The following is a 27702-nucleotide window of genomic DNA, read 5'->3' as shown; positions in this document are numbered from 1 at the left end:
GAGACCACCTCCAAAGCAAAGAACCTGACTTCTCTCCTGGCTTTGTACACTGGAATGGACCTTGAAGCCTGTGACTTCTCAATGCAAGGTACTAGCTTTTGTTCTGTGACCAAAGTGTTCTGAAGTAGGACTGGAGTGAGTGATTTTGGTGCTCCAGAGGCTTCATTCCAGTTCCTGGGAAATCTCTAGCCCACAAAGTTTGAAAGAGCAGCGGGAAATCAGTGGCTTAGGTAATAAATGCATGGTGGGATGTTGGTTGGGCTTGGACAGGCTTACAAGTAGGACTGGGTTAACCCCTGCCATTACTGCCCACCTCTGTACAGACACCCAGCTGACACAGCACAGTGCTGGTTTGAGCAGTTCTTTCTCTTCACCTTCTTCCTAATGAGCTGCTGTGTAGTATTAACAGTTGGCTAAGTAGTACACACGGAGTCCCCTGGGTAAGTATTGTGTGGGACAGTTTCTGATTGACTTGTTTCACAAAAGGAGTTTGAGGATGTCTGTGGTCACAGTGGGTAACTCAGAGAGGTTGTGAGGGGGTGGGACTCTGTTTCTAAAAGCTGTTTTACTTTCTTCTCTGCTTGGCTGCTGTTACAGCTTCTCTGCAAAGAAAGGTATGACACAAAATTGGGATAATATATTTCTTCTCAGTGGGTTGGGGATTTGGGAGGTACCTGGTGGCACTGCCATACTGCTGCGGGTAGAAGGGGCTGAGGATCCTCACTGTGTCTTTGCATGACATCACATGTGCTCTGTAGGGCAGAGAGGTATTGTTGGGGCTATCTCCATAGTGTACTGACATCATTAAATGCTGATAATGCCTGAATGAATGAAGATCAGCAACTGAAGTACCTGAGGAGATTCTGTATCATCATGTTCCTCTATTTTTTGCTGCTGTGCCATAAATAATAACTGGGCAAAGCAGTGTGTCCAAAGCTGTGAGTCACAGGTGCAGCTGAGACCTGGACTGGAAGGGTCTAGGTGGAGGGACTGTACTGGCAAGAGAGGAGATGGGAAAAGTCAGAGGGCTCGGATGTTGGTCTGGGGCTCCAGCTATGCCTCTCCATTGCTGGCCGTGTGTGGCACAGAGGAATTTACTCGTGTTCTGAGTGCCCTAGCCCTGCCTGAAAGAGCAATGGCCATGATACTCTAAGCTTAGCTCAGTAGGTCTTAGTTTTTGCCATGTGTTCAGAGCCTACAGACCTGTGTGCTTTCAGTAAGCCTGCCAGTAAAGAGTGTGCTTCAGGATGGGATAGAGGTGAGCTGTGCCTTCCCACACCTTCCTAGTGCTGAAACACCTCCAGGGTCTGGCATGCTTTATTTGTAAAGCCTAGTTTTGAACTATTAGTGTAGTAAATTCCGGCCTTTATACCTGTGTGAGCTGCTCTGGTGCTTGTGTCCCCTTTTAGAGCAATGCCTTCCCAGGCCTCCAGAGGCAAGACAGCTTCCCAAATAGGAGCTTTGCCTGAGGGAATAAGGTAAAGGAACATGAAGAGCCTTGAGGTTTCACCAAATAAGACTCAAATTCTCAGGTTTGACTGCAGCAGGTGAATTTTCCACCAAACACCCTTTTGTGCCTCTCCAGAGAGGTCCAACATCCAGGGGGAGAAAACTCAGCTGATGAAGCTGGCTCATAGGTTCTGGGTGATATTTCCATCACAAGGAGCTTTTCCTGTGACCCCTGTCACAGGTTTCTGCTTGTGTAGCTCCTGATATTGAAAACCCTACGTTGTCCCTCTGACCTGGACCTGGGATGAGCAGAACCTCTGAGACAAGCAGGTAAGAGGAGGAGACTGATATGACAGAAATTCTTTAAGTGCTGAAGTGATCCCTGAGGTTCAGGTTCTTGCAAATCAGTTATCCTTTTCCACATTTGTCTCCTCACAGGACCTACTGGGTGCATTGCTGAGTGTCCTTCAGGGGCTGCTTCCTGAGGGACAGTAGCTCATTAGAGACAATAGAATTATTTCCCTGGAGTCCAGCTGTTTTCTGAGGTCCCCCTAGTTCTACAAACATCACTTCAGTGAAGGAGATGCATTTAGCCTTTCAGGCATGTGGCTTTGTGATCTCTCGTGCTCTGGACTAGAAATCCCTGTGTTCCAGTCTTCAGCCCTAGAGCAAGTTGTATGGCTTCTACTTTCAAAACAAGCTCAATTTACTTTGGGCTACAGAGGCTGTTTGCACGTTCTCCAGAGCCCATCTCTAGGCTGTGATTGCTTTTTCACTGTTTATAAGCACAAGCTGGCTGTTTAGTCCTAGAGCTATAAAGGGTTGGAGGGTGTTTTCTTGTTCAGTTAATGAGGGTAGACTTTTATGCGGGGAGAAAAAAGCTAAAAAATGTGTAGGGAAGGGATTAGAAATACCTGCTCTGTGTTTGAATTTTCAAAATATTCCCCTGTTTAAATCTTAAAGCTAAATTTGGGCTTAGCTTGGACTGATGGCGTTATTTTTGCTAGGATCCTTGGGATTACCGCATGGGCACAGCTGTGAAGGGAATGAGATGGGAACACTGCCTTCCACAGAAGTGCAGCTGGGCCAGCCCAGCCAGCCCTGACGGCTCAGATCCTGAGCTGGGCTGGGGAATATGAAACAGCCTTGCAAAATCATTGTGGAAATTTACCCACCTGTGTATGAAATCAAGTTGCTTACCTTTGCCAGGAGCAGTTTAACTTGCCCATTAAAATACACATCTATTTATGTATTACATGTTCTGTGAGAGAAATTTTTCCCAGGCAGTTACAAAACTCAGTCTAGACTGCAAAGTGTGGCATCTGGTGGTAACATGCCATATACATATATCTGAATAGAGTATCTCCTGTGTCATCCTGCTTGGGAGTTAATAGCACATATCTGGATTACAGTGGGGCCTTTCCGTTTGCAGCGCTCTGTCCTTGGGTAAAGGCTTGGCCTGGCTCCTGCCAGCACTGCTCTGAATGGGGCTCTGCCCTTCTTGCTTCCATCCAGATACAGCCAGGCAGGCATTTCCATGCTGCTTGTCCTGACCTGTGGCCCCACAGTTCAGGTGGGCTGGAGGCAACAATTCCCAGGCGGGGCTCTTCCAGCAGAGCTGAGCAGAGGGGAGGGAAGATGTTAAAAGCCTGTCTGGTAAGAACAGGGTTGTCACATCCATCTGCTCAGGCCCTGACGAGCAGCTGATCCATATTGTTAACATATTGCCTGCCATATGGGCTAGCTCAGCTCTCCAGGAATGCTTGGGAGACCTGACCTCTAGTGTGACAAGATGTGAGCATGAAGGACGGCTTGACAACAGCCCTTGGGTCTTGGAGTGTGAAACCATGTTTCAGCCACTTCCGCTGCCTTCCCCTGCACTCACTCCCGCACTGCCTCTGCCTGCATCGCTCCCTCTCTTCTGTCTCTCGGAGGGTTTTCTCCCTCCCTCCCCTGTTTCTGCATCCCTGGTCTGCGCTAGATCAATGACCTTCACTCATAACCAGACTGGACAGTTCTGGCTCCCTCCCCCGGGCCTTCGATCAGATGTTTAGTTGGCGGCTGTGGAAAGCTGAATATGGGGAAGTCAAAGGAGGGGAAAGAGGATCATGTGCTTGGCAGGCCTTATAGCTGTCCTTGCTGTATCTGGTTTGGGAATGGGACTGAAGACTGATCCACTAAGGTCCTTAGCACCTCCTGCTCACTCGGATAACAGCAGACACTCATATAACCTTTTGATGGAGGGTGAAGTCCACCAGTGGGGTCTAAGCAGGTTGAAAGGTCTCAGATGTTCAGGAAAGGACCTTGATGCTGGAGTTCAAGGAGGGAACACTTAAAAGGCTCTTGAGTGACATGGAATGAGTCACTTTCAAAATAAAGGTAAGGGCAGCCCAAAGCCCTTCCGGAAGCCCTGCAGTGCCCAGCTGCTGGTGATTTTGCACCTACTCATGACAGGCAATAGCTGTTCAAGGGGGGAGAAGCTGAAGAGGTGTTCTGGCAGTGAGGAAGTTGGCTGAACAGGATCCCTCCCAGTGCTGAGGCCTGACTCCAGAGCCTGTGGTGCAGTTAGGTGCAAGCACACGTGTGGATATGAGGAGCAGCTCAGCCCTAAGGATGCCCAGGGCTTCAGTGGAGGCTGGAAGTTGCCTGGGTGGCTGTCACACTGGATACCAGCCAAAAACTCAGATAGATAAAGGGATGTTCAGTACTGGAGGAGACAGGACTGGGCCAAGCCGTTGTGGGTTCAGTCCCTGTCACCTTCAGTCGTTCTTCTGAACTCATGATGTCCTCAGTCTTCCGGAGCCGCTGCTTATGAAGCTGGCTCTCTCCTTCCTAAGGCTTCTGTCTTCACAGTGAAATTTATAGAGGTTAAATCCTGGTGCTAGGGAAGCAAGCATCAGTTTTACTGTAAACTTCAGTGGCATTGGGATTTCAGCCTTGGCTTCTCAGAAGGGGATTAGGATGGTTCCCAATATTTTTTACCTATCAGCTCTATCCAACCTGCAGGCATGACTCATTTGTCTTTCAGTGTCCCCAAGTAAGGGTTGCCTTTTTTTTACATGCCTGTCCTGTGAAAATCATTATCCTCCAAAAAGCTGAGGTTTTACCCTGTTCTTGATAATGGTTTAGACCAGTTTAGATGCTTTCATTTCTCTCTTTCCCCATATTCCTGCAATTGCACTGATCTATTAATAGTGTTTATTTGTAGAGCGAAGCCCACCAAAATATTGCAAAATAAAACAGTGATGAGTCGTGGTTTATTTACTCAAGCTTCACTGATGTAACAAACCTGATTTTATGTTAATAATGACTCAGAAGCAGAGTTGGGAGGAGAAGCCAGATCTCCTGATTCCTTTAACCATGCAACAGTATTTCTTCCCATCCTTAGATCCAGCAGGAGTTCTCTGAGCTGGAATACAGGCAGTAGTTCTGTGGCACCCTGATGAAACAGCTGGCTGAAAAAATAATAATAGTGCTTTGCAAGTTTGGAGGGTTCCATTAACATTTGGGAGCACACTCAGCTCTGGTAGGCACTGTATATACACGGTCTGTCAGGCAGTTCTCCAGCCAGCAGGGATGCTGACCTGCAGAGTTCCTCAAGGAAAACCATTGGAAAGCACTTGGAGCAATTGGTGCTTAGTATGCGCCTGAGAGTTCGAGGGAAATTCGTGTTCAAAGTGTAGATCACAGAAATCTGTTGATAAAACAAAACAAAACAAAAAAATTAGAAATTAACAAATAGTGTAAAGTGAATGGTGGCAGTTCTCTGATGTCTTCTGCTGGGGGCTCATTCCAGAGCTGGTGCTCAGCCCATAGGCAGTGCTGGAGGTGAGGCTTATCTCACTACTTGAGCTGAATATGTAAAGGCTGTTTTAGCATATTGCCTCTGACAAATTACGTGGTAATGCTGAGGCTCTGTTTTGCTATTACTGCAGTTATATATTAACTATTAAGAGCTACAGGTAAGCCATCTGCTGATGTACCAGAGCTGCATTTCTCGTCAGCAGAACTATCCTGATTTTTGCCAGGGCAGTTTGCAATCTGTCCCAGTGTCTTTCTTGTGATTCTTGCTGAGTTTGTCTAAGCTGTATGTTGATAGATCATGAAAGAGAAAAGGGGAGAGGACAAACTAAGGTGAGTTTGAAAGTAAAATGAGCAAACAATATTGCTAGCCTTGTCCTTTCAGAAGTCAAAAGCTACTCCCCTCCTCCCTGCAATTATAAGACTTAATAATACCAAGGTTTCTATGGTTCAGCATGCACACAGATCGCATTTCAGGTTGCTGTGCCCTGAAAGTGGGAGAACAGAGGGAGCAAAGGGAGGGAAAGCACTCTACACACATCGTTGTACAAAACAAAAATCTTAAGTAACTTGCAAGATCTCAGACTTTAAGAAAAACATGAAGATTTACAAGGTTGACAAGAGTTGTCACATAGGAGCAATTTCTAATTGATTACCACGTCCCTGAAGTATGCTGACCTAGAGAACAACCTACTCAGGAACCTAGTTGCCATCCTCCTTTGCCAGGGCTAGTTACAACAGGAGCTGAAGCCACTTGCCTCAAAAGCCAGGAATTATTTTTTGGTAGACTTTTTTTTTACCTGGGGCTATCTGGCAGTGGAACAGTGCAGATCCTACCTGAGCTGGTCACACACGGTGTGGAGCAGAGGGGGTTTGTCCTCTCTACCTCCATATTTAAGGAACTACGAATTGGACATCCTTGATCCCTGATACAGGAATAAAGTGAGATCTGCTTGGCATCTTCTGCTGTTGCAGCACAGCCCAGAGTCCTGGCTTTCCCCCTAAGAGGCTTCTTCCTTTGCCCACGAGACTTTTGTACCCTGGCTTTCCCAGCCCAGAGGGAACTGCTGAACCATGAGGGGTGCTTCCCCTGCCTGTCCCTGACTTTCTAGTGCTCCTAATCTGTGGAAGACTAGCTGGGGGGAAAGAACAGTTGTCCTTCCCTAGACGTGGATATCCAGGCAGAATGTGAACAAGGAACAGGGAGCATTTCACTTGCATTTGGAGAGCTCTCAGGCTTTTGGTCCAAATTTTGAAAATCCACACAAAGTTCCTCTGGCAGAGTTGCCTCTCCTTTCTCAGCTGCACAGGAAGGTGAAGGACCCCACCAAGTCAGTCACCTACCAACTTCTGTCCTTGCTCTTTGAACCCTGCCACACTGGCTGTCCTCCTGTTATCCTCTTCTGCCTGCTTTTTCCTCATTCCCCTGTGCCACTTTTTATGGGTTCACCAGAAAGGAGGGGAGATTTTTCTTCCCCTTGTTTGCTTCACACCATTACTCCCATCTGTTCCTCCAGGCTCTTAGTTCCTTTGTTTTTCAGAGTCATGTGGATTTGGGTGCAATTTTCACTCCCTGGGATGCTCCTCTGGACAGTGCTGGTGTGGGAAGGAGGTCTGGTTCACAGGCCAGCACCACGGATGGGGGAAATGTGCATCTTCAAATTAATCAAAATTTTTTCCTCCAGAAATGCTAATGGGGGAAAAGCAATTAAAGCAGCCTGGTTTTATTAAGTAATCTGTGTTAAGAGCTTGTAATGAAGTTTAGTGACATTGTGACTCGATATTTCAGCTTCATCAGTTTGAGTAAAAACAATCCAAAGTGGGAAGGGAGCAAGGAGGTGAGCTGCTCCCCGGCACTTGTAGTGCTGATTCTTGTTCCAGCTCATTCTTGCAGATTTCCAGTGTAATGCATAGGAGACCACTCACTCTATCCTTCCCAGGATGAGAAAGGGAGCTGTAAAATCTGCCACACAAACTGGGTGGCTACTTGTTTAAAATACCTGTTCTCAACATGAGGTTGTCCCTGGCCCCTTGGAACAAACTTTGCCTCATTTTTTGCGGTAGTACAAACACTAAGTTTTCCATAGGGAGCAATGAGAGGACAAGGGACAGCAGAAGCAAGGTGACACCGAGGAGCAGTGCGACTCCGCAGCTGAGCGCTGCATGCCTCTGAACACGTTCATAAACCTTTCCTAATGTCTGGAAAAGTTTTAGCTGCCACAGGGCAAGGATGGGGATGATACCTGCCATTCCTGTCCTCTGCATCTCCAGGTCTGTGCTGGCTCCCCTCTGAAGAGCACAGCCCTGTTACCAGGGTGACAAACTGCTGGGGGTTGTGAGCAGCTGTGGAAGCAGCCCATCTCCTTCTCCTCTCCTTCCCCCAACTCCCAGAGAAGGCAAAAGAAAAAAAAGGGACAAAGTCCCTTTAAAGAACTACATGCCAAGCCTCTGCCGTCCTGTTTTATCTGAAGTCCAACCGCATGTTGTTCCAGGGCCGATCCGCTTTAGCTAATTAATAATCTGACAGGAGCCACCCAAGGGATTAGCTGCTGAGACGAGCTAGACCAAACCCCCAGCAAATGAGCCCCATGCTCCCTGGGGACTCAGAGGTGACTTTGGGGGGCAGGGGGTTGTACCACATGCAGAAGGGTGTCAGAGCCCTGAAGGGGATTTATGGCATCTGGGAGGGTGAAGGGGGAGGTGAGGGGTTACAATTTATGAGATGTAAACTAATAAATCAGTTAGTTGAAGAGGGGAAAGAGGGAAGCACCAAATTAAAAGATAATGTCTTAAAGGAACAGTGTAAATTGATGGTGCTCCCTGTGGCAGAGGACGCCAGGAGAGTTCCCAGTGAAGACCAGTTGTAGCTTCCTCTGCGATGGCTGCCTGGGAGAGAGGAAGAGAGAGACTGCAAAGCAAAAGAAAAAGGGGTGTTGATGGAGACTGGGAGGAAGAGAGATGCATCTTTTTGAAGTTGATGCAAACAGTTGATGGTTTGGCTTTTGTGGCTTTTGTGGCAGAGGCTGCCTCTATTGATGGCAGAACACAAGGGCTGTGGTGCCCCTGCCTTCGAGAGATTGGTGGGTAAGGGGGGCTTGGTCATCCTCTGCACTTTGTCAGCCCATTCTGTTAGGCTTTGTGTGGGGGAACACTTCTTAAATGGGATTAGTGGAGAGGGTCAACTTGGAGCAAACCAAAATTACTGTCAGGAAAGCTGTCTCAAGACAGTGTGGTACATTTTTTTTCTCCAAATTTGCCTCTTCATTGAGTCTTCAGGTGATTGTGACTCCTGAAGAAAGTGCTTGGTTTTGTTCTGTAGCCTTGTAGAGGTCTTGAACTTCTTGTGGTAAAGGTCCATTTCAGATTCTCTTCTGATTTCAGGAGCTATTGCTCCTGCCAGGCAGGACAGTGGCCTTGGGCACAGGTTTTTCCCCTGCATCTTCCCCTGCCCAATCCCTCCTTGCCCACAGTTCTTCCTGAGAGTGTGCCCAGGCCTCAGCTCTCTCTACGGGCTGCTGTAATGCAAATGGTAATGCAAGATGGGATTTCCAAAAGCCGCCTTAGGGGGATTTGTAATCCCTGCCCCATGACGGTGCTAGACACAAACTAATGGAGAGGGGCCTGTGTGAGCCCACTCTGCAGAGCCAGAGCAAACCTCTGAGTCCTTGCCAAAGGCCAAGCTTTTGGCATTGTTCCTTGCAAGGGTGGGAGACTTCTTTGTTCCCTCCATCCCCAGGCACCCAGGGCAGCACAGGTCCAGGGAGTGAGGCAGTGGCTGTGAGTGCACAGCTGACCCAGGAGCCAGGTGAGCTCCTCCTGCCCCACCTCACCTCACCTCACCTCACCTCACCCCATGGACTGGAGCCAGCCCAAGGCCCCATGTCCAGTCCAGCGTGAGCCACAAGCAGCCCTGAGGTGGTCACTGAGAGTGCCTCTTTGCTGAAGAGGTGTTGGAATCATGTGGATGTTGCCCTGGGGGAGAAACACAGCCTGCAGATTGCTCTTCCAGTGGGGCAACTGCATTAAGCCAACAAAACTCATTGACTGCTTTGACATATTTCCATCTGGAAAGCTACCTTGCAGCTTGCAGGGTCCCCCACACAGACATGTTGAGCTCAGGGGGCTTCTTCTTATGATCTTGAAAGGTAGAGAGTAGAGAGGGAGCAGTCCTGTGCTGTGCTGGAGCTGAACTGTGACCTTGAGACACCTTCCTGGGAGCACTAGCTTGGGCCTGGGCTGCCAGAGTGGTCTGGAAATCTCCTGCCAGCACTGCACTATCCCATCCCATCCCATCCCATCCCATCCCATCCCATCCCATCCCATCCCATCCCATCCCATCCCATCCCATCCCATCCCATCCCATCCCATCCATCATCCTGCTGTACTTGGGCAGTCTCATGGTGGGAGCATATGGGGAAGCTCTTATGGAGGCTGGGCTGGCAGTCACATCATTGCAGCCATGGTTTGGCCTCCCTCCTGCAGAGCTGCCAGTAGCCCACACTGCTCCTGACCAACATCATTAGTGCGGGTATTTATATTTCATTAACAACATTAAACCAAAATGGCATTAAAAGCAACACCAGTGATAAATAGCTTATTAATAAACAGGGAATGGGCTGTACCATGCACAAATCCAATCCCTTCCTAAATATGTCTCTACCACTAAAACCAGCCTTTTAACTCCTGCTAATCTGGACAATTTTGAAGGATGTTTTGGGGGTGGATGGTACTCAGATGAAGGCAGGGGGTGGGAGCACACTGTGTCATATAGTTTGGTTCTTCCTAAGGCAGCTGACTGGGGTGGGAAGATGCAGATTTCTCAAAGTGCTGTTGTATTTCCATTGTTGTATGGGACTCATTCAGTTGTGTTTCTAGTGTAATTTTGATTGTGTTAAAACAACAGTAGTATAGAAAACATGAAACAAAACAAAAAAAAACCAGAAAAGAAAATAAAAGAAAATAAAAGAAAAGCAGAGAGACTGAAGATTCAGGTGAGTGTCTGCCTTTGATTTTAGTGTTGTGTCCTCTGTTTCCCCTGCACTCTCTCACACACCTCTGCTGGCTTGGACAGGACCATCCAAAACAGTCACCAGCACAAAATCTCTTGTTTGCATCAGACCCAGTCTCTTCCAGTGATGTCTGAGGACAGCCAGCCCTGTTCTCATTCCTCCATATGTGTTTATTTCAGGGATTAAGAATGTTTAAAATGTGACTTTTCTTGTAAGCTTGTCAGTCAGCCTAGTATTTTTATTTTCTGTTTTTGTTTGCCCCCAACTCCTTATTCTGTGAAATTACTTCCTATGCTTCTGTCCCACCCTAAGTACAAAGACCCTTTTTTTTTCTCTTCGTGCTGCCTCTTTCCACAGTAAATTAATTAACTCAGAAACTTGGATGAATCTGGAGTTGAAGGCCCCCCTCAAACCACCTCCAGGTTTCTCAGTGAGGTTCTTCTCTCCATACACCTCTTGGGCACTTTGCCAGTAGGGAGGACAAGGTATAGGACTTTGCCTTGCTTCATCATACTCCTACCATGAAGCACAAACTGCTGCCTCCTTTGCATCCTGTGTCCATTTCTGGGCCCCTCAGTTTAGGAAGGATGTTGAGATGCCTCAGGGCATCCAGAGCACGCAACAAGGCTGGTTGGGGCTTGGAACACAAACCCTATGAGGAATGACTGAGGGAGCTGGGGTTGTTCAGCCTGGAGATGAGGAGACTCAGGGGTGACCTTATCACTCTCTACAGCTACCTGCAAGGTGGTTGTGGTCAGGTGGGGGTTGTTCTCTTCACTAGGCATCAACTGACAGAATGAGAGGACACAGTCTTAAGGATTTCCCTTAAGTCGTGCCAAGGGAAATTTAGGTTGGATGTTAGGAAAGCATTTTTTACTGAAAGAGTGATAAAGTCCTGAAATTGTCTGCCCAGGGAGGTGGTGGAGTCACCATCCCTGGATGTGTTTAAAAAAAGATTGTATATGGCACTCGGTGCCGTGGTTTAGTTTAGTTGAGGTGTTAGGGCATGGGTTTGACTCGATCATCTTGAAGGTCTCTTCCAAGCCAGTGATTCTGTGATTCAGACACACTCCCCTGCTCTCAGGTCATTTGGGTCCACTGTCCTGCCTGCAGTGTGTGCACCCTCCATCCCAGGCATGTTACCTCCAGGGGCAGCAGGGCAGATCAGGTCCTGGGCACACTGCCGTCCACCGCACTGGCTGTGCGGGCACGCCCTGGTGCAGCTTCCAAAGACTGGCCAGCTCTTGAGTTAATCATGCTCATCTGCCTTGCTCTGCCTGAATGTACCTTACTGGCTTAGGCTGCGGTGTTTGCAGGTTTTAGACAGTAGCTTTGTGATCTCCCTGCTTTGGACTGATATACTGACCTCTCAGCTTGCATCATGCAAGGGCTTTTTGTGGAGAACAAGCCCTTCTTCCCCAGCCTGATCATGTCTGAGTTGGCACCAAACATAATTTTCTGCATTTCTGTTCTAAGGACAGTGGTAGTCCTGAATGTAGGATTTGAGGTGAAGCTGGCATCTTTCTACTTCCTCCTCTCCTCATCCTTAGGTCCTTCTGACACAGGCCAGGCACAGTTTAGATGGGGAGCACAAAAAGATTGCAGAGCTGGCTGGAGTCACCTCCATGACCTGTATCTTCCATATGGAGAGCAACCAGAAGCAGAACACGAGACAGGGTGTTTTATCCTTTGTTTGCCTGCCAGCATGGGCAGTATCATGGGTCTCACGTCTCCTGGTTAGCTGAACTGTGAAGTGTGTGCCCTGGCAGAGGCATGTAAGAGAGGAAGCTCATGAGAACCTGCCTGTTCCCACTTGGCTGATTGTCACCGGGTCTGTCCCTTAAGTGACATGAGCAGTAAGATACTTCGATATTCAGAGCAGGGAGGAGAGGGGAAGAGAAGGGGAAGAAACCCAGCATCAGGATAATCATGCTTTCCCCAGAGCCATGAAGGGGAACTCAAAGGCTGATATCCAGCGGCATCTCTTCGTCTCACTCTTGCCACAGCATCGAGGATAAATACAAAGCACCTACCTTCTGTGGTCCCAGCCCTGATCCTGGAGTATCCCTTCCTGCAGAGAACTTGGAAGAACAGGGTCAGGGTCAGGAAGGAGAATTGGCTGCACTCAAACCCTTTCTTCTAGGGGCATGGAAGTACTCAGAGAATGAGAGATGTGGCATGGGAGTTGGCCATAGCACTGGATGAACATCTTGACTGTGGATGGACAAAGAGCACAGAGAGAACACAGGAACCTGGGATCTGCTTAACTGTAGGCAATAGATATTCCTACAGCCAGCAGAAAGGGGAATGGATCAGACAGAAATGCCCTGCACAATTAGTAATCATGAGTTGGCAAGGGGAAGGTTTCTGAGCTGTTAAGCTTTTCAGCCTGAAGCCATTCCTGGAAATATCCCTGAGGAGACTTTATTAAACTGTCTTGTCCACTGGGAAGACCACCCCTGCCCAGTGACAGCTGGTGCCAGTAAGGATGGTGTCAAGACTGCTTAGGACTGAAGATGACAAAAGTTGCCTCTCCCTTAGTCCTTCTCTATTACTTTGCTTCCTTTTCATTCTTTTGGAAGGATCTCTGTTACACATGAATTACTGTCACCTGCCAGATCTTGGGCCTTCTCTCCCCTAAATAACCAAACAAGGATGTGATGTCTTGAGCCCTGCTTTTCACTATGGAGAATAGCCCCTGTGTAAGGGACTCTTGGGTGGAAGGAAGCATAAGTGTCCCCCATCTGCTGAGGCATGTGTTTCATAGGAAACTGTTACATGCTCCTGGGAGGGCACTCTGCCACTTCAGAAGGTTATTGTGGAAGCTGTCTCACATCAGGTCTGTGTCCCAGGGCTAAGGGAGCCATGTCCTGTTTCATACACTGACAGTATGAGAACAAGCAGACCTGAACTGGTGCTCTGTGTCCAAAGGGAGGCTTCCCACAGGGCATGGAGCCATGCTGAGGAGGAAGCTGATCCATACCCAGCTCCCAAACTACTGCTATTAGTGCCCACCCGAGCAATTCTGCAAACTCCACAAGCTGCCCGTTCCATTGCAGCTCTCTCTGTGGAGTGTCTTCCCTTGGAAGGAATTTTAATCAAATTTGACTGAGGAGTGCTAAAAACATGAGGAAGTAATTACAAATATGAATTTACAGCCTCCTGGAGTACCTCCCTCCTTCTCTCTCTTTGCATAACGCCTGTGTTTACCCTGTTTCTTACTGTTACCAGTCTCATTCCTCAAGCCCTCTTCCACTTCACTACCACTGTCCAACCCCCATGTATCAGATTTGTGACCCTCAGTGCTGCCTCAGAGACAAGAGCAAAGGTAGAGCCAGTTCTGGGAAAGACTGTGGTCCTCACTTTTTTCTGTGAGGCAGTAATAAGCCAGCAGGAGGACAGTCCCAGGAGGAAGTTGCAGGTTCCCTGAAGGAAATTGGCTGGAACAGCCTCCCTGATTGTCTGTGATTTCCCAGCTAGATAGGCCCCAGGAGAGGGGGTAGGCTGGAGCAGGGTGGAATCAGCCTGGAAATCAGGATGGGCTGGATGCTTCCTCCATAAGGTGCTATTTTCTCATGTGTTCTGTTCTTGAGAGTCTTTTCTTTTTATTTATTTTCATGCATGCAGTCATTATTCTGGGAAAGCTCTTAGCTTGGCTGACTGCAGGATCCATAACCAGTGCCTAGGGGTGGTCACATATTCCAGTGCCATTCACAGGTTATGTACTGGCATTGTTGGCTCTTGCTCCCTGATTCCAGGTGTGTCCTTCTTTTGTTCCATGTGGGCATAGAGTGAGACTGTGTTTTGCTGTATGGAAGGGAGAGCTTTCATTCCAGAGCCTGTGAGCCTTTCGCAGAAGGGAGAGTGAGGAAAATTGTGTGGGTGAGGTGCCAAATCCAGTCCAGTTGCCTTGGGCAGGAATTAAGGGGCAAGGTGTGAACTGTGTGGGGGTAGCAGAAGAGCTACTCAGTCACTTCTTCTATTATCTTCACTTTGCTTTCGTCTTAAAGCAGTAGCAGAAATGGCTGTCAAGTTACTGGGCACTTGGAATTACATGTGACTGTTCAGACAGTTGCCAACCTGTGTAGGGATTAGGAAGAAATGTAATTTTTTTGGCAGAATTTAGAAGAAATGGGTAAATTTGTATGGATGATCCTATACTTCCTGTAGCAAATTGTTTTGGTTTTTTTAACCCCTGGGCGTACTAGATGTGTGATTCAAATCTGAGTTTGTCTGGCTGGGACTCTCATCTTCTGGACAGTCAAAAGAAACCAACCCCAAATGCTTTTCCCAAATTTGCTATCTAAGAGGCTGCTACCATGGCCCTACATTGGGCTGTTTGGTGATGAAGGATAGAAGGGGGAGTAGCATAAGTACTCCCTTGGGATCCCCTCTTACACTCTAATTTTCCTATAACCACTTTCATTTTTTTTGGCTAATTAAAGACTCTGAGCAGTTTTCAGCCTGTGGGGTTTCTTTTATTTGGTTCCTCAGCAATTAACTTTTTTACTGAACAAAGTTTTGATTGAGCTAGGGCTCATGTCTTCGTTTAAAATTTCTCCACAGTCCTGTGAATCCATGCCCTTTCCTATCCACAGGTGGCACAGTGCCACCTTTTCTTCCATCACTGATAAGTCTTCCCAATGCAGTCCCCTGCCTTTGTGCTTTATTCTCCACCTTCACTCTCACCAAGCCCCTTGTTCTGCAGAGAAAAGGAGGACCAAGGAGCCTTTTTGCCCCATCTTCAGAGGGCCAGGAACCCTGCTTGTTCCAAGTTGCAGAGGCTTCCCTCTGTACAGAGGTTTTCCCATGATATAGTCCCAATGGGCTGGGAAGAACTTGAACTGCAAGACCAGCCTGTCTGTAAGCAGCTGTGCCTGTTCTACTGTGGTGTCTCAGGGTTTCTGTGGGCTCAGTTCCCTCCTCGCCTGGCGCCTTAGCTCTTTACCCAGCCCACCTGTCCCTTTCCTCACATTGAGAAGGGCCATGGGCTCCTGAGTTCTCTTTGTGGTCTATGTGGCTGTCCAGGTGGGACGCTAGCCACATGCCAGAATCACCTGGCCCAGGACTCACCTGCAGTGGGACCTTGTAGTGCCTCTGTGTTATCTGAGAGCCCATGCACTGCTCTTAGAGCTGGTGCCTGTCCTCACCTGCCAGGGATTCCACTTCCGATGACCAAGGTCATAAACCTGCACACTCAGCTGGAGTCCTGGGCCTCCTGTCCTGAAGGGCCTGGTCTTTCTTACCTTGAGCTCTTTGCCAACTGTCTTGGCACAGCTAAAAGCACATCACGTATCTCATTCTGCACCAGCTCCTCCATCACCCCCTGCCATGCAGTGAAAAGGTGGCCTTCTCCCACTTGGCTTGCAAACCCTTTGCCCAGTTGTTTTGGAGCCCTGTAGCCCCCTTAGCCCCTGCCAGGAAAACGAGTGTTGGAAGTATTTTTTGTTTTGAGGATCGGTGCTTTTTAGCAGTTGTTGTTGTTTTCCCCGAGAGCCGTTTCCTGTACTGTTGTGCAGTGGTGTAGGCAGCTGTCCCTTTCAATAAGGAGCGTCAGCACCAAAGTGCCGCCCCGTCCTCGGGCTGGTTTCACTCCTCCCTCGCCCCCCCAGCCCATTCCCTGTGGTGAGTGTGCCCACGCCAGGCAGGCACGCACGAGCTTTGGCTTGCTGGGGGAGCGCACCTGCAGCACCTGCACGCACACGCCGGCGCTGGCGGCTGTGCCAGCGCCGCCATGCCTGCTCCCCTTGGCACCAGCCAGGCTGTGGGGGTGTGTGCCACTGCTTCCCATCTGTCCATCCGTCCATCCTCTCCCATGCCCGCTCCTCTTGGCACTGGCCATTCATGGGTGTGTGCCCCTGTGCTTCCTGTCCATCCATCCATCCATCCATCCATCCATCCATCCATCCATCCTCTCCCACACATCCTGTCTGTACACACACACACACACACACACACACACACACACACAGTCGTGTGCTGAATTTTCACCCTGCACATCCAGCAGTATGCAGGGATCTGTATAAACTTTGTTTTAAAAGGGAAAATGTTTGGCTAAAACAAAGAAAAAAAAAGGCAAATGAAACACAAATTAAAGCCTCTGACCTACCCTGTGTGCATACACCAAACTTTCTGTAATCTGTAGAAAATACCCAACCTCAAGCCCAAATGCTGGAGGTCTGAGACAGTTGGAGTGCAGGAGGGAGAGAAACCGTTGTTTCCAAGGACTGATTAGATGGCATGCCAAGTGTATTAAATTTTGCAGACATTTTAACAGCAATATGCTAGATAGTTGGGTGTCCCCTGAGGCTGCTGGATTTTTTATATCCTTCAGAGAAGGTCAAAGCCCTCTTCTGCCTGCCCCCCTCCCTCTCTCTGCTGTCTCTCTTTCATTCCTCATCCCTTTTTCTCTGTATCACCATCCCTCACTCTCTCTCTCTCTCTCTCTTACTTTTTTGGTGCACTTTCTCCTTCTCTTTTGCTCTGTGCATATAAAATAAAAGATCAGTCATTTGTGAGTTCCCCTATGAGTGGAAATTTGCACTCCCTGTGGTCTCCTCTCACAGAGATGGGTATGCTGGGGCTTTCCCCTCTCTTTTCTGCACTTTGTTTTGGGGAAAATATGTTTTCCTCCCATCAATCCCCAAACATCAGTGCTCTCCACCCCGCCCCCCCCCCCTTTTTTTTTATTTTTGTAGCAAAATTTAAAAAAAAAAGGGGCAGGAAAAGAATCCATCTGGCATATGAATAATTGAAATGGCTCGACTCTGTTCCTGTTGCTGTTGTTTGCTCTCAGTTCTTCCTCCCCCACCCCAACCATAGCATCCCCCTGGGATATGGGAGTTGGAGGTAAGGATGTATTGATTCCCTTGAGGGAGGTGGTAAGGGGGATCAGCATGCAGCTCATACCATTCCTCCAGGGCTCTGTCCTGAGGACAGTGTGTGGTTTGAGTGGCACGGGGGATGTGAGGGTTGCTTTTCCCTCTGTCCGTGTAAGGCCTCCCCTGGCTGGCCCCAGGAGTCATTCCCAAGGCAACTCCCAACAATAGGCCATGGTGCCAGTTGGCCTTTCTGCCAGACTTGGGCTGCCACAGCGTGTTCCTCCAAAGTGGTGACAGATTTTGCTCTCCCCACAGCATCTTCCTCTCTGCCTGCTCGCTCCAGTGCCTCAGAGGCTTCCTGTCTGATCCCTGCTCCATGGCAGAGCTGAGCAGGATGGGGACCTGCTGTGCCAGCCCTCCCTGCAGTGTTCTGCAGCTCTCTCCAGCTGCTCTGCACAGCCAGTGCCTTCCCATGGGTCAGGGCAGGGATCCCAGTGCTGATCCCTCTCCCACTGCTCTAGGACAGAGCTGCTGGCAGTGCCCTAAGTCTACACTTCCCATTCATCCTGCTCCCTGTTGAGCGCTCTTGGTGACGTTAGGGTTAAACTTTTTAGAACGTGTTGTAGAAGTCTTAAAAATAACATCCCTCCTTCCAGCTTAGGTTCTCCAGTGTGTGCTTGGTTCTCCAGCTTAGCCCCAAAGTGCTGGACCTGCTTCCTTTTCTGTTCCCAAGTGCTTGAGCCAGCTGGGGTACCCGAGTGCCTGGCAGCCAGGGCGCAGCTTTTGCTGTCTCTTTAAAACCATTTAGAGTAAAACCAAAGAACTTTAGGGCATTAATTCTGGATGAAGATGAGTCTCCAGATGACAGCTTGATCCATATCCTTCCCCACAAGGCAGCTTCCATTTTCCTCCTCCCTATCGCCTCCTGCCCACTCTCTCCTTCCCCTCTGTCTGTCTGTCTGTCTCATTTTTCCTTCTCCTTAGAAAGGAAAAGCTGACATAAGGTGTTGAACCTTTAAATATATGCATTGAGCTCCTTTTTTCTGTAGTTAGTGGGCTGCCTCTGAGGAGTTGTATGTTTTGAAGCAGGTATTTGCTGTGTGTGTTTGTGTATACTTGGCAGGCGTTGGGTGTGCACTGGGTGTGCGTGGTGTGTTTTTGGGGGATGTTTGTGTATTGCTGGGGAGGAGTTTATATTTAGGCTCTGTTTTTTGTGGTTTGGGTAGATAATGTATGTATGAACGAGATGTGTGTGTTTGTCAAGCTGTTTGTGTGTGCTTTTATTCTGGCTTAGTGTTTGTTGTGTGGGCACATACCTCTATAGCGTGTAGATAGTATGTGTGTTGATTTGTGTATGTTTTTCCTTGTGTGAGGCCAGTGGAGGAGTTTGGACTTGAGTCATAAGGATTTTGTGTGTTTTATGATACACAATCTTTGTATTACATATGAGTTTTGTATGTAGTGTTTGTGATGTTTACTAATTTCATTAATTCTGGTCTTTGGAGGGGTGGGCTTTGGTGAGTCTTGAGTGTGTTTGGAATGTGTTTTTCATGACTGTGCATTTACAAAATTAGAAGAGCAACACTGAAAAGATGTTAGAAAAGCGATCAAGGAAAATAGGCTGCTGGAATATTCAGAAGTGCAAATGTCTCATTAGTAACATTACTGGAGTGGGAGGTGTTCAGGGCCAGGAAGATTCCTACTAACTGAGAGAGAAATTTTCTTTTCTTTTCTTTTCTTTTCTTTTCTTTTCTTTTCTTTTCTTTTCTTTTCTTTTCTTTTCTTTTCTTTTCTTTTCTTTTCTTTTCTTTTCTTTTCTTTTCTTTTCTTTTCTTTTCTTTTCTTTTCTTTTCTTTTCTTTTCTTTTCTTTCCTTTCCTTTCCTTTCCTTTCCTTTCCTTTCCTTTCCTTTCCTTTCCTTTCCTTTCCTTTCCTTTCCTTTCCTTTCCTTTCCTTTCCTTTCCTTTCCTTTCCTTTTTCGTCTTTATTAAAAAAAAAACCAGGAAAAATCAGAAAAAGGAAAAAATATTTCAGATGGTATTCAAATCAGGTTCATCATATATATGTAGATACATAGGTCTTTTTCTGAAAAGACTCCTACACATGATCTAAAAAGTTGCATGTAAAATATTTGGTAACCCAACACTTGGTACAAATAATTAGATATTTAGATCTAATAAAACTGGTTTGATGGGGAAATCACTTTCTCCTGTGCAGATTTCCATTTGAAGGCAAGTTTCGGTCCTTGTGTTTGTTTTTTCTGACAGTAACACCTAGGGTTTGGCACCAACAAAAGATATTCCCTGTAAATATCTAAATATCTGTTCTCTGCCATAAACATTGAGAGATGTGCCCAATCATGTCAGAGGAGCCTATTTATGCACTTCGTGCTTTCATGTTACCTGTAGTGCACTTTGCGGGGAGGAGAAATGCAGCAAACTCTAAGCTAAGAGGGTGATTGGTGTCCCTGGGCAAAGCAGCCACATCCATCACCCAGGGTGTGCCACAGTCAAAGAGTCCCTTACCAGGGGCAGCCAGAGGCCGCGGGCAAACACCAAAGGTGAGCAGGGAGCTGGAGATGCGCCGAGGATCGGCACCTCCAGTGCAAGGTGCACCCGGCGTCGCTGCAGCCGGCCCCGCGTGAGGCACTTGTCAGCTGCTTTGCTCTGGCTCCTCTAGCCAAGGTGTTCCTGGTCACCTTGTTGCCATCCGGGTTAGGTAAGGAAATCCCTTCTTCTGTGCCACCACTGAGTGGCCGCTTCGGCATAGGAGCGGGGCCGGGGTCTTCGTTGGGAGCACGGGCATGGAGCTGGCACAGGGAGTGCTGAAGCAGATGGAATCATTTTCCCTGGTCTCTTCCAGGAAGAAGTGGTGTCATGCAGCAAGTTGCCTGTTCCACCTACTGATCATTGCTAACAGTTTTCACTTGGAAGTGCCATGCTCTTGGCATTCTGAAGGGCGTTCAGCAGGGAGATTAGGTGCTCTCTGCGGGGATGGGATTCTCATCCATGCCCAAGCTGTGTAAAACCCTAAGAAACAGTACCATTTTCCTGGGGGGAGGCTTTGATCTTGATTTACTTGAGTGTTGCTGCAAAAAGAGTCTGGCCCATTGCCTTGTGGAGGAGGTAAAATTACCACAGATAAACCCCAGTCAGCAGAGTGGAGTCTGTCTGCTTTTGTTCTCTCCTTAGGCCTTGTGGCACTGGGTGTGCAGTGCTGGGGCACCGGGCCGTGCAGCAGGTACAGTGAAGGCTGGGTGAAGAGTAATTTCCTGCTTCTAAATTAAAATGTATGTATAAATATGTGTAAAGTGGCTTTGAGTTAAATGGAGGCAACCATTTATATTTTACAGAATTCTGAGTGCTAGATTTTAAAATAAAATGTCAGTGGTAGGTGACAAGGTGGTAAAACCAGAAAGTTTTAATTAAGAAAATAACCAAATTAAATACTCAAAGGAAAATGGTGTTTTCTTCTGAACATGAGCAACTGTATGGAATAACTTTGGATTTGTGAAAAGTTTGACTGTTCTTTAATTCACATTTCTCACCACAAAAACTTTTGGTAAAAGCCAATTTTGCTGGAGTTGAAAAATTTGTATTTAAAATACTTTTAAAAATATGAGTCATAGTTTATTTTCCTGTAGACTTTCACAGCACTGCTAACATAATCTAGCATTGCATCTGTTGGGTTTTGGAGGGTTTTGTTCACTGGACTAAGCTAAGCAGATTTTGAATAGGCTGGGAAGGCTGATGTTGGGATGGAGACTTCTCTGGGAATGGGAGGCTGGGAGATCCTGTGGCAATTGCGTCAGTTTTTAGTGCTATTGCAGCCACTCTTAAGTACCAGGCTTTAGTTACAGCTCAGGGTCAGGATGCATCCCTCCCACAGAGCCAGGATGTGCATGCATTGCTCCCAGGATGATGTGTGCTGCTTTTCCACACCTGCCCCTGCAAAAAGTGAGTGTAACCTAACACACAGGATAACATCTTTATGGATGTGATGGGCTTCCTTCCACACTGGACTTATACTGAGGCGTGGGGGAGACTCAGAGTGAGAACAGCGTAGCTGAACCATCAGTTTTAATAGCTTCTTTTAAAAAATAGAAGAAATTAATTCACAGTCTTCCCAGAAGAACAAGATCATAGTAATTGGCACCTAGAAATGTCAGTCAGATTTCCCCTCCTTGTCTCTAGCACTTTGATGCTGTATTTGCTGCTGGATGTGTCTTAAACAAAAAGTTAAAAAATTAAAAAATAAATAAAATAAATTTTAAAAAGCCTTTCCTTCATGCATATGGAGTTTTTTTGGGGGAAAAAAAAAAGGTATTTTAATGCTTTCTATTAAATTGGGACTAAAAGTGGTGTCTTAATTTGCATTCATTAGCATATTTGCATATAGATCACTGAAATGGTGGAAGAGGAGAAGAGCCTATAAATGAAAATTCTTTTAAAGGCACAGGCATCCTTTTATTTATTTTCAGTCTCTCTCCCCTTTGCAACCCCCTCTTGACCAGTAGCTGAATGGTGTTTGCCGCGTGGCGTGGGATGCAGCCAGGAAGGAAGGCTGCTGGGACACAAGCAAGGGGTTCGTGGTGGAGAAATTGAGGTTTGGGTGCCTGTGGCCATCTCCAGGTGCCAAGGACAGGCTGTGGTGAGGCAGCACAAGGCAGGGTCTGCTGCCAAGCCCTCTGCTTGTATCTCTCTTAACATGGGCCAGGGACCTCCTGCTTGAGGAGAGCAATGTGCCAGACTGCTCTTTGGAAGAGTGAAGGTTTGGGCCATGCATGTCCACTGGCTCTGGCTTGTTGAAGAAGTTGTGTGGCTCCTTAGTCAGTCAGGAAAGATGCACTCGTGATTCAGACCTGCTCCCTGGAAATCTGTCACTTGGGCTTTAATTTATTTTCTGTGCTTTCACACACCTTCCCATGCATTCTTTCCTGTGAAAAGAACTTTTTTCCCAGCCTAAATCAGTCAGAAAACTTTTATAAACTTTCTCAGGCTTTACACTGATTTGCTTGTAGTCAGTTAAAATAACAATAGGAACAATTACTCTTTTAAAATAAATCCACCAGCTGTAATGCAGAGCACTTCCACACTACAGTTTTTGTCTTACATGATGGGCTGCCTGGCTGTTACAAAAAGTAGTTTGAGTGGCTCCCAAGTGTTTTGTTCCAGACTGCAAATGTTTGTAAGCTGTGCTATAGATGGACCAGCCAATTTGAGATAAAGACTGTAATGAAGACAGATAAATCAATAATGAGAAACACTCCTTCCTATGGAGTTGAAAACTCGAATGGAAAGGAGGACTAGAAACATTCCATGAGGAGTGATGGGCCCAAGGTGTGTGACAGAGCAGAAATTGAGCATAGAAGAGCTTTTCCCAAGGCAAAGATAAACTGGGAACAGATTGGACGTTCACATCAAATTCCCGACCTTTGAGGAGAAATTAAAGAAAGTCAGCTGAGATAAAAATGGGAATTCAGGCCATAGTTTACACTGATCCAGGCTGTTCTTAGCAGCTGTGGTTTGATCCTGGCTACAAAGCCACTTAATAAGCTTCTCGGCCATGTCGCAGGAGGTAATTCAGCTGGGCAGCAGTGTGCCAGGGTGCCCTGTTTGGCTCAGAGGGCTCTGGGGGCAGAGCTCTCGTCCTTGGAGAGTTTCCCTCCAGGGAACTGTCTGGGTGTGCTCTCCCTGTCTCCTACACACATACACATGTAACAAATGCAGCACAGTGAAGACAGTGGCATGATGGGGTTAAACTGGAGTGGGGGAAACGGATGGTCAAAGGATGGAGGGTATTTGGTCTGCCCCGGTGCCTGGTGCTGACATTCAGGCCTTGGCTTTGGCTGAGCTGGTGAAAGGAACGGGAAGTCTGTGTGAAAGTGCCCAGGAGTGTCTGTGACCCAGGCGAGGCTCTGTCCCCGCTGCTGCTCCCATCTGCTTCTGAGACAATCCCACCCAGTGGCTGCAGACATGGGGATGGCTGCGAGCACTCTGAGGTGTCCCTTAGGCTTGAGGCAGCCCCAACATCCCAGCACTTGAGGCTCGGGAGCGAGGGGAGGGTGAGCAGGAGAGGCTCCCTGGCCTGCGTGGATGTGAATGGGGTTGGCACAGGGAGGGCTGGGGGCCGGGGGAGCTGGCGCTCCACCGCTAATGAAAATCGGAAACCGACTGAACAGCACAAGGTGCCCAGGCAGCAGGTTGTGGAAATGAGGAAGGGAAAGAGCGGGGAGGGGGGTGGTGTGTGCCTAATGGAAGCTTCTGCGAAGCGGATGTCGTATTGATTGCTGTGTGTCTATATTTATATATTATCAAGTATATAAACTTCAGCAGATGTATGGCGCATAGATAAATAAAATGCATGCTGAAAAATTAATGAAATGTACATGCAAATCCACCATCATCGATCATGCCAGCTGCCAGAACCAGAGGGGCTTTTTACTTTTTGGCTTTTTCCTTCCTTTCTTTCGTATGCTCTCCCTCCTTCCCCTCCAGAAAAAAAGCCCCAAACCCCAAATTCCCCTACATGAGAAATTCCTCATACAGGCCTGGATGGCAAGTGGCAGGATTTTGTGAGGATTTCAGTGTTTTGTCTGAGTGCTGTCTGTGAGTGTTGTGGACAAAAGGCAAGGCAGTGTGACAGTGCAGGTGAGGAGCTGGAAACTGAGAGGGTGCTTGGGAGGTGGCAGAGTGGTGTTACACCATGAGCAGATGGCTTATGTAAGGGCAAAGAAGTCAGGGCAGATGCAGGCTAAGTGAAAAACATTTTTGAAGTGGAAGGGAACAGTTATTTTAGGGGAGTCATCCAAGGGCCTTATACCTCCAGTCACTCCTTTGGTGGTGGCTCCAGGAGGGTTGTTACAGGCAAAGTTAGCAGGACTGGGATGGGCAAACAAATATGTAGTGTGAGATTTTGGGTTGAGAATAATCTGTGGGAGCTTTGTCACTGAATTCTGCAAGAGTGGCACGGTGAGAAAGGTTTCTGGATACATGTTTTTCAGGGGTAGGAAATGTCTGAGGGATTGAACATGGGAATGTTTCCCCTTTGTGTTGGGGACTGCAACAAGTCCAGCAGGGCTGTGGGAGGCCTTGTTGGCTCATGGAGCTGGGAGAGCAGCTCACCTGGCTCCTCCCGGTGTTAGTCCTCATCTGCCCCTGCTGCAGGTATATTTTGTTTCCTTTTGCAGATTTTCTCTTAAGCTTTTCCTCACGCTGCTCACAGAAGCAGAAAGCAAAGGACTATGCTTGGAGCGTTTGACTCCCTTGTGTCCTTTCCTGACAAATATGTCCCCTCTTCCCTGGAGTGGACACTTAGCACATCCCCAGGGGCTGGCTGGGCACAGCCCTGGGGCCCGGTACAAAGGTGCCCCTCATCACCCAGCCTGAAAGCAGAAGCCAGGGCCCAGGAGCGGTGCCGAGCTCTTGAACACCATCCCGTGCTTGGAGCAGGGCTGCTTGGCAGCCAGGCCCCCTGCACTGGAGTGTGGCTGTGTCCTGCGAGCCCCTGGAAGCCAAGGGGAGACCATCTGTGGGAGGAGCGGCTGCAGCTCCTGCAGGCACCCAGCTGCCAGGCCATGGGCGGAGCGGGTATATTTAGCCACTCTTTCTGTAGTTGCTGTTTGTTGTTAGCTGTGTCCCACTGTGAGTGGCAATGCTCCACACTCGCCAAGGGTCACCAAGAGTTTAATAGAGCAACCACGCAGCTCCTCGGTGCTGCAGCTGGTGACTGACTCCCAGCTTTCCTGGAGCCTCTGCCGTACCCGCCTGCTGCCCCGGAGCACCGCGGTCCCGTACTGGCAGGGCATGGCACCGGCTCTTTTGGGATGTCTGGGCTTCATCTGGGCACTAGAGCTCTCCTTTACCTGCTGTTACTTCTGTTACTTCTTAGCTTTCTCTTACTGCCTTTAGCCTCTGATTTCAGCACTTGGTTTGACCTGCTTTTCCAAACAGAAACTGCAGGTGAGAACGCATCAGAGATTGCCTTCCTCTGCCTGTCCAGTGTCAGGTCAGTCTGTGCCAGTCTTCCAGGCAGAAACTCTGCCAGGAATGGATTTCCTCAGTTTGGCAGAGTGCATTTCATGTTGTTGCTGTGAACCAGGCAAGAAATTGGAGGTCGGGGATGTGTAAAGAACCCAGGCAGCTGCAGTGCAACTCCAGAGGTGTAGGATGGCATGCGGTGACCTGCACCAAGGGGGCTGGGCTGCCCTCAAGGCTTCTTTGCTGGGCACAAAGATCCCAAGCAGTGCTGGTGAGAGCCAGCCCCTGGCTCGTCCCATGTTGAGGGCAGGCAGCAGGGCAGCCCACGCACAGCTCGGTTTCCCCCGGCTCCAAGCCGCAGCGCCGGGCTGGGCTGGGAGCTGCAGCTCCCCGCAGTGCATGGGCCCAGCTCCTCTCCCCACTTCCTCCAGAAGCCACGAGGGGAAACTAAGGGAGAGTTCAGATGACAATTAAAAAGCCAAAGAAAACCCCACAGAAGATGAGCATCAAGGCAGTGCATTTTTTTCTTTGACACTTTCTTACTCCCCCCCTGCTCTGTCTTCCTCTCGGTGTTTCCAGGAGACTCTCTCGTCGGCTCAGAAAGCTGCGTAGGCCCATGGCGGCTCAACCTTTCCCTCTCCCTGAGCCCCGGTCTAATCAACCCCTATAATTTATGCAGAAAATATGATTTATATTTAATTTCACCACACTTGCATTGTTAATTTGAGATGTAATTAACCCGTCGCTATGACAACTAATTTCGTGATGCCGTAAATTACCGCCGTCTTTTCATCAAAATTCAGTTACTTTGGCTCCTGTGTGCAATGTACTGATGCAATTAGGTTGCTAAGGGCAACCCAAAAGTGTTCAATTTCTTTTGTGTATCTGCAGTGGGGTAGAAGCTCTCGTGTGTTATCCCAAAGTCCTGTTTTCTTTGGTAAAGACCAGGGCAGCCAAGACCATAGAGGAATGTGCGTGAGGGAGATGGAGCGGAAGAGTGTCCTGTGCTGGGGTTTCCCTGTGCGAGCCTCTCCACCTCTCCATGTGTTTATTTTTCTAATTGTTTTAAAAGAGCCGGGCTCCTGGTCACGCATGACCCTGTTTGTCTTAAGCCAGTGCTTTCTGTCTTCTCCCTTCCTCTCTCCCAGGCTTTCCTCCTTGATGGTTTGGGGACAAACTAGGCAATGAGGGAAGGCTTTTACTGCTGCTTTCATCCTAAACACCAGCAACACGACTCAGTCCTTCCCTAAGTTTGTGTCCCTCTGAATTTGTGTGTGTGTGTGTGCGCAGAGAGAACTTGTTTATATAGATCTCCCCCCCCCTTCTTTATTTAAAACAAAAACCCTCTGTGTTGCTTTTGTCACGTTAATTCCCATTTTGCCAACACCAGGGGCCCAGGCAGACGAGTTACCAAGGAACACAAAATTTTAATTAGTGTATTTTAATCATTCAGGCTTTCCGAGCTAATCCACATACCCTAGAGAATTCCCGAGATGCAGCACTGCTCTGCTTTACCATTTATTGTTGAGTCTATTATAATTACTGTTAGCAGGTGGGGACTGGGAGATGTTTATTATGAGTTTTTCATCTTTAGTATAATTACTGAAAAAAAAACAAAATAAAAAGATGTTGGTGCATTTTGTTTTCCTAGAGGATTTTTTTTTTTTTGAGGGGGATATTTTTCCCATTCCTTGCAGGCAGGTGCTCACCAATTACTGCCTTTTTCTCTGTTTTAATTTATTTTGTTGATCACTGACTCACCTTTACTTTTTCAGGATGGAAGTAGAAGCCAGTAGCTCCTGGATGGAGTGAGTTTACCTTATTTAGGGCAAAAGATTAAGCTGGGACAGAACTAGACACATTCAGGATTCCAGCCACTGTGGGTAGGTAGAGTGCTAAGGAGGGACGTCTCCATTTGAGAGTTTGTTTGTGTTTTGCTGCTTTGGTGTAGTTTCTTAAGTTGCACAGTTTCATCAGCATGATTGATAGGAGTCATGAGCAGATAGGAAAATGTGCCAGTGTGCAGGTGTAAATGCCCCAGTGCCATTGCTGTATATGCAGAAGCAGGCATCTTTGAATGTGTTTCTGAAGGATTCAGTGACAGGCACAGCAACATGCACAACCCTTCCATGAGCAGAGCACAGTGAGGTGCTAAATCTTTGGTGAACAGGGAGTTTCCAGTGTGAAGAAGGAAGGAAGGAAGGTGATTCCCTGAGCTCTGAAGTAAAATGCTTTCATCAGGTGAGCTTTTTATTAATCCTGGCCACTGCAGAAAAAGTAATGCTGCCTTTTGAAGTCAAACTTTTCTGTGTGATCCTTGTAACAAGATTCTGGCCTCTTGTTTTGCAGTTGTAGCTTTTACCAGGGTGAGGAGTATCGGTGCCTGGCCTGCAAGACCAGCTTCTTGGCAAGCAGGTACCTTCTCCAAGTACAAGTGCCCGGGAAGGGAGTGAGAGGGTATGCACAGGCTGCAGGCAGTACTGTGCAACCTCTTCTCTGTGTTGACTGATGAGAGTTGGGAAGGGTGAGTTAGTCTGATGGCATTAGTTGCCCAGTGTATGCCATGACATTAGGTAACATTTTTTATTTTACAATCTATGGAGTTCTCCAGGGATTCAGACAGAGTCTCATATCCCTGTGCAAA

Source organism: Cinclus cinclus, chromosome 23 (assembly GCF_963662255.1).
Source record: "Cinclus cinclus chromosome 23, bCinCin1.1, whole genome shotgun sequence".
Lineage (NCBI taxonomy): Eukaryota > Metazoa > Chordata > Aves > Passeriformes > Cinclidae > Cinclus > Cinclus cinclus.
Note: the sequence above shows the minus strand (reverse complement) of the source record.